Source organism: Cornus florida, unplaced genomic scaffold (genome assembly GCF_030987335.1).
Source record: "Cornus florida cultivar Cherokee Brave unplaced genomic scaffold, ASM3098733v1 CherokeeBrave_3.0.0_Hap2_Chr10, whole genome shotgun sequence".
In the NCBI taxonomy this organism is placed as follows: Eukaryota; Viridiplantae; Streptophyta; class Magnoliopsida; order Cornales; family Cornaceae; genus Cornus; species Cornus florida.
In genome coordinates, this window is record NW_026775580.1 from 70,182,520 (window position 1) to 70,190,754 (window position 8,235).

At 34.3% G+C, this 8,235-nt stretch overlaps 1 pseudogene; it reads left to right on the forward strand.

Annotated features, from left to right (window-relative positions):
* Positions 1-738: 738 nt before the first annotated feature.
* LOC132277815 (LOB domain-containing protein 29-like) lies at positions 739-7,937 on the forward strand (annotated as a pseudogene).
* The last annotated feature ends 298 nt before the right edge of the window (positions 7,938-8,235 follow it).

Sequence of the window (8,235 nt, forward strand, 5' to 3'; positions counted from 1 at the left end):
GGATTGTAAGGATATAATCAAGATTGTAAGGATATAATCTTTCTTTGTATGTGAAACTTGTCTCTTTACACTCTCTTTCTCTCAGGAAAAAAAGGGCAAACAAATTCAAGTGGGGGAACACGACAAAACAAAAGGGTCAAAAGTGTGGATGAAAAGCATTAAATGGCAGTGGAAAAATAGGTAATTTAAAATTAAAATATAAAATGCCTTTCTAAACAAAAACTATCCAAAAATAAATTAACAAAAATAATTCTCTTTACTTACAAAAAGAAAAAAAAAATAACAAAAATAACTTTTAAAAAAGTAACAATTGAAAATTTAAAAAAAAAATAACTATAATAAAAAAACACAAACAAATTAATAAAATAATAAGTTAGATTCTTTAATCATCAATTTTTGTTTATATTCAAAACTTCAAATGAAAATTTTGTTCTAAATTTTGTAAAAATTAATTTCTTATAGAATTCTTATAAAAGTATTCCAATAAAAATAAATAAAAAAAAAAATTTTGCTTTTAGGATAATAAAGTTACGGAAAGAACCGCCAAGACCCCCAAGAAATAATACAGCTTTTATAAAAGCAAAAGTAGATGTTAGTAATTCAAATCTTTTCCTTCTTTCACGGATCTGATAATGAAATATAATTATTCATTGAAATATGATCCACTTCCCTCTTCCCCTGGTGTTTATAAACATCATGATAATGCTTGCTTGCACTCATAACCCCAAAGAATTCAACATGACTGGCTCTGGTTCTCCTTGTGGTGCCTGCAAATTCTTGAGGAGAAAATGTGTGAGGGGTTGTATTTTCACACCTTATTTCTGCCATGAACAAGGTGCTACTCATTTTGCTGCCATCCAAAAAGTTTTTGGCGACCGCAATTGTCACGCCCCGCACATTCTAACACAAGAACCCTTGTCTTATACTAAAACTTGGTACGTGACTCATATCATTCATCCACCATAATCCATGATTAAATCAATAAGAAAACATTTTTTTTATTCAAAAATCTATCAATCCAAATGAAATTTATTACATCCCCAACTAATTCATAATTCCACCAACTAAGTGAATCTTATTATAAAGTGTTCACTAAGAAACAATAATAAAATCATAATGTAGAAATCCGGAAATCTCCTTCTCTCACTGAGCCTCCTTTGCAAGCTAATCCATATGCACCTGAAAGTAATAAAGGGGTGAGCTCACAAGCTCAGCAAGAAATTGCTAAACACTATCATCGTTCAGCAAGCTAATCCTTACTTAAAATCCATATATATATACATATATAAGTGACCGCGAAATATTTACTAATCATCGTCATTCTATAATATTAACTCAACCTGTGAAAATTGTAACCCATCTAGAATTTAAGTTACTAAAATTCCCGCTTACCTCACATGAGCCCCTGGCTCCCCTCAACTAATTGGCATTCTAATGCCATTACCTCACATGAGCCCCTGGCTCCACTCCAAATAAATGGTGTGATTTGCATAGTCCCTGACTACCAAATACACACATGTGGCTGGGTTGTACGTCTACTCACCCAGATGGCCCCTGACCACGTCCACATACTAAGGGCACCTTTAGCCCAATGGCCATAACAAAAAAGTAATTCCCCTCCCATAGACAGTCCCTGACTGCGCTCAACAACTCATCATTGTATAAGTTCCAGACTACTGCTCCAGCTAGTTTAAACACATCAATTAATCACTAAATACATTTAAATAATTCTTACTCATAATATCATGAGTTTATCAAACACCTTAAATTAATTAATACTAACATACCAGTACCCATAATCTCTCTTTCATTGGTAGTTAGTATAAATTCTTGTGGTCACCAGTAATAACAAAACTAAGAATTAATAATTCTAAATCAATATAACCCATGAAGACCCAACTGTTTTTTTTTTCCCTTCTATAGTGGAAATTTTCTCTTTTTTTTAATCATGGTGATCCCTTGCCTTGCACTAGCGAAACCTGGCTTATTTTCCACCGAGTCAATCGAATATTCAATAAGGCTACAATTAGAAATAGGCCAATTACAGATCCTTTAACACATCACTGTAGCCATCCTCAGAACTTAACATCAGTACATAACTTATATGTAAATAATAATAATTTAATAGCATAGATGTACATGCCAGCAACCAAAATTGAATGATTAATTGAACAGAACACTTGCTCCACCTATACATACGTAGATATACACCATCTGCCATGTGTATAAATATCTCTAAAAGTCCATTATAACATCTATGTAATCATCAAATCATTTATTATACTTTGTTCAATTAATGCCTACACCTGATTGGTAACCAAATGCCTCCAAAATTAATAATTCAGTATTTTAAAATCCAATTCTAGGGGAGTCCAAATACTACCATAATTATAGGCTTCATACAAAATTCATCCATGTCCATTTAAAATATCTGCTAACTGAAGACCCACTTACTACCATGCGTGTAAAGACTTACACACACTAACCAACTTACTGATGCATTCTCATTTTACACTAGTCCTGTACATGCTCATTGAGATATCATATGAGTAATCCATAATTAATAACATTGGTGCTCCACCGAGGCATGATTGAGTTAACAGTAATTACCATACCCATGTTTTCTTCAATATTCATTCACCCCAGTCCACCGATCCATCTTCATTATCTAAATTATCACCTATTTAAATCATGATTCATGGTGGATAACTATATATATATATATATGATATTTATGTACACAGATCTATATTCATTCTGCAACCTCTGATTAATTTGGAAACAGAGACCAACTACAAAATGGCAACAACCAGATCATATATAGTGCAATCTTAAATATGATTACCCTATCATTCCTTGCCTAAAATAACATATACTATAAAACAATAATAAATAACAGGTCATGCTACTACATATACACGAAAATAAAAGCAAGAATTAACTTGCCTGACAATGGAATCTGCTTAAGCCTCTTCGTTACTCACAGAATAGTATTGCCCGTAAAAAAAATAATGCCGATACACCAAGTCTAGATATATATCTAGTAGTTGAGTTCTATATGGACTCTTAAAATAAAATAAAAAATAAAAAAAATAAAAATCAACTAAACTGATAGCCTGATATCTCTCAAATTCCATTATACGATAACCCTCATAATTCCACATAGATATATATTATATGGATAAACATGAATTCAAAAATTAAAATATATATATATATATATATATATATATATATATATATATATCTGGTTGTTACATTCTACCCTCCTTAATTAAAATTTCGTCCTCGAAATTTATGTACCTTCATTTATGGTCCAACGACTCCGCCTTAGGATCCTCTTCAGGATCATCCGCTTCACTTTTCATTTCTTTGAGAAGAACTGGGTTTGCATTGGGTCCGTAAAATGGAGGCCAATCTCGTACACTAGATACCTTTCTCAGTTTGTACTTTGGAATAACACATATTGGAATAGAACTTTTGATAACCATTCCTATCTTTTGAGTTCTCCCTCGCATACAAGCCGATAAATTGATCTTTTGCTCCTGTTTGTTCTCATTAATTTTCTTTCCAGTCATCTTGATTCTAAAGTGCAATCAGATAAAAAAATAAATAAATAAATAAAAAATAAAAGTCCGTCTAACTTTTTCACTCCTAAAAAAAAAATCAATGGCAACCATCCAATAATAATCAATGAATTTACAAGACTTATAAATCCAAATTTTTTTTCATGTCCAAATGTAAAGAACAAACCAAATGTTCAAGGATAAAAAAAAAAAAATGCTTAGCAACCATTAACAGGTAACCACAAACCTCTACTTTATTCCTATGCCAAAAGCTAAAGAGAGAAAAACAAATAATCATAATAATAAATTCCCACATCTTCATTCATAATCTCTTCCTCCTACTTCTGCGGCTGCGGTTCCTTTTCACCTGTCTCAGAACTCTTACGTGGCTTTGGACAAAACCTTGCCATATGTCCACTCTCCAAACAATTATAACAATTTCCCCAGAATTTATATGATTCCTGTCCCGTTTTTGTTGGCCCTACTGATTTGATTTGTCCAGCACCTTCAATTCTTTGTCGTTTCCATTTCTGCTCATTTTGTTCGTCTTTTGAACCCCATTGGCCACGTTGGAACTGATCATTCTTACTTCCTTGAGCTTCTTGGAAAGTACCCTTTCCTTTTCCTTTCTTTTCTGACTGTTGCTCCTTTTTCTTTTGAAAAATATTGTTGTTATTTTCTTCAATTGCCATGGCACATTCCACAACCTTTGCATAAGTGTCACACCTATGCCCGACTACCAATCTTTTAACATGGGAGATCAAACCCCACTCAAACTTTCGAATCCTATGTTCCTCATTAGCCACTATGTGAGGAGCAAACCGAGAGAGTTCCGTGAACTTTGTCTCATAGTCACTAACCGTCATTGTGTTGCTCTGTTCTAATTCCATGAATTCAATTCCCTTCTTTTCTCTCACGGACCGCGGAAAATGTTTTTCATAGAACCGTGTCTTAAATTCTTCCCAAGTCATAGCGGCTATGTCCACAGTAGTCCTAGTCACGGTCTGCCACCATTGGCGCGCCTCACCCGACAAGAAAAATGCAGCTATCATCCTTTTCTGCACTTCAGTGCAGTCCATCATCTCAAAATACTTTTCCATGTCATCGATCCATTTTTCGGCATCAAGTGGATCGGCGGCTCTAACGAACTCAATAGCTCCTAATTTACATATGTCCCTTATGTATGTAGTCATGGGAACTTGTTCCGCATTAGGATTCAGCATTTGAAGTGCCTCATCCATCTGAGCTATGCCACGGCCTGCACCACCCTGATCGGCGCCTCCTTGACCTCTGCCTCTAGCAGGTCGTCCTCGGCCTCTACCAGCTCCCGACATCCTATTTAATGAAAAATGATATAATCATTAGTCTTAACGATCAATCAAACCTAAGATGGAGCATGCTACGGAAGCAGATAATCTACGCATTTCATAACACATTTCATATCTTAAATTCCATTCTTACAACATTCCCTTCACCCTAGGATTCTTAAACCTTATGCTCTGATACCAAACTGTCACGCCCCGCACATTCTAACACAAGAACCCTTGTCTTATACTAAAACTTGGTACGTGACTCATATCATTCATCCACCATAATCCATGATTAAATCAATAAGAAAACATTTTTTTTATTCAAAAATCTATCAATCCAAATGAAATTTATTACATCCCCAACTAATTCATAATTCCACCAACTAAGTGAATCTTATTATAAAGTGTTCACTAAGAAACAATAATAAAATCATAATGTAGAAATCCGGAAATCTCCTTCTCTCACTGAGCCTCCTTTGCAAGCTAATCCATATGCACCTGAAAGTAATAAAGGGGTGAGCTCACAAGCTCAGCAAGAAATTGCTAAACACTATCATCGTTCAGCAAGCTAATCCTTACTTAAAATCCATATATATATACATATATAAGTGACCGCGAAATATTTACTAATCATCGTCATTCTATAATATTAACTCAACCTGTGAAAATTGTAACCCATCTAGAATTTAAGTTACTAAAATTCCCGCTTACCTCACATGAGCCCCTGGCTCCCCTCAACTAATTGGCATTCTAATGCCATTACCTCACATGAGCCCCTGGCTCCACTCCAAATAAATGGTGTGATTTGCATAGTCCCTGACTACCAAATACACACATGTGGCTGGGTTGTACGTCTACTCACCCAGATGGCCCCTGACCACGTCCACATACTAAGGGCACCTTTAGCCCAATGGCCATAACAAAAAAGTAATTCCCCTCCCATAGACAGTCCCTGACTGCGCTCAACAACTCATCATTGTATAAGTTCCAGACTACTGCTCCAGCTAGTTTAAACACATCAATTAATCACTAAATACATTTAAATAATTCTTACTCATAATATCATGAGTTTATCAAACACCTTAAATTAATTAATACTAACATACCAGTACCCATAATCTCTCTTTCATTGGTAGTTAGTATAAATTCTTGTGGTCACCAGTAATAACAAAACTAAGAATTAATAATTCTAAATCAATATAACCCATGAAGACCCAACTGTTTTTTTTTTCCCTTCTATAGTGGAAATTTTCTCTTTTTTTTAATCATGGTGATCCCTTGCCTTGCACTAGCGAAACCTGGCTTATTTTCCACCGAGTCAATCGAATATTCAATAAGGCTACAATTAGAAATAGGCCAATTACAGATCCTTTAACACATCACTGTAGCCATCCTCAGAACTTAACATCAGTACATAACTTATATGTAAATAATAATAATTTAATAGCATAGATGTACATGCCAGCAACCAAAATTGAATGATTAATTGAACAGAACACTTGCTCCACCTATACATACGTAGATATACACCATCTGCCATGTGTATAAATATCTCTAAAAGTCCATTATAACATCTATGTAATCATCAAATCATTTATTATACTTTGTTCAATTAATGCCTACACCTGATTGGTAACCAAATGCCTCCAAAATTAATAATTCAGTATTTTAAAATCCAATTCTAGGGGAGTCCAAATACTACCATAATTATAGGCTTCATACAAAATTCATCCATGTCCATTTAAAATATCTGCTAACTGAAGACCCACTTACTACCATGCGTGTAAAGACTTACACACACTAACCAACTTACTGATGCATTCTCATTTTACACTAGTCCTGTACATGCTCATTAAGATATCATATGAGTAATCCATAATTAATAACATTGGTGCTCCACCGAGGCATGATTGAGTTAACAGTAATTACCATACCCATGTTTTCTTCAATATTCATTCACCCCAGTCCACCGATCCATCTTCATTATCTAAATTATCACCTATTTAAATCATGATTCATGGTGGATAACTATATATATATATATATGATATTTATGTACACAGATCTATATTCATTCTGCAACCTCTGATTAATTTGGAAACAGAGACCAACTACAAAATGGCAACAACCAGATCATATATAGTGCAATCTTAAATATGATTACCCTATCATTCCTTGCCTAAAATAACATATACTATAAAACAATAATAAATAACAGGTCATGCTACTACATATACACGAAAATAAAAGCAAGAATTAACTTGCCTGACAATGGAATCTGCTTAAGCCTCTTCGTTACTCACAGAATAGTATTGCCCGTAAAAAAAATAATGCCGATACACCAAGTCTAGATATATATCTAGTAGTTGAGTTCTATATGGACTCTTAAAATAAAATAAAAAATAAAAAAAATAAAAATCAACTAAACTGATAGCCTGATATCTCTCAAATTCCATTATACGATAACCCTCATAATTCCACATAGATATATATTATATGGATAAACATGAATTCAAAAATTAAAATATATATATATATATATATATATATATATATATATATATATATATATATATATCTGGTTGTTACAGCAATGCCTCAAAGCTCCTTGCTCACCTCCCTGAGTGACCACTGACCGGTGTGAAGCCGTGGTTACAATCTCATATGAAGCTTAAGCTAGGCTTCAAGATCCCATTTATGGCTATGTTTTGTATATTTTCGCGCTTCAAAAACATGTTTAGTACCCATTTAACCCTGCATTTGTTAAAGAGGTTGAAACCCTAACTATTTTTTCTACTCAAAAAAAAAAAAAAAAAACCACTAACTAGCTTCTCTTGTTCAGGCTGTGAATCTACAAGCACAACTAGCTTCTCTAACGGAAATAGCAGCTCAAAGCTTTCCCAATCCCACCATAAATGCAAACTCTAATGAGGGACTCCATGGGAAATTTCCTTGTTACTCACAAGGTCATCATCATCTTCAAAGTTGGTTTCAGTCTGAAACTTCAAACATGATGCCACAATTCAATCCAAACCAAACCAAACCAAACCAGTGGTGTTGAAACCCTTTCATGTTATCAGAATGGACTCATGGAGTACTCTATGGAAGATCATGCAAATTCAGTCATACTGGGCGAAGATGTTTCTTATACGTACTAGATTTGAAAGGGCTTCTCATTCCATGGATTCTCTGTGCACTTTTCAATAGGATACCAATGATCTTCAGTCAGTATACTTGAAGAACAACTAGTAATTCACTACTAGTTGGGGATGGATCTACAACCTATTTCTAGGATGATTACTGGCTGCAGGGGGGACCTCTCTCGCTGAGAGTCACAAGAGATATAATAGTTAGCTCAC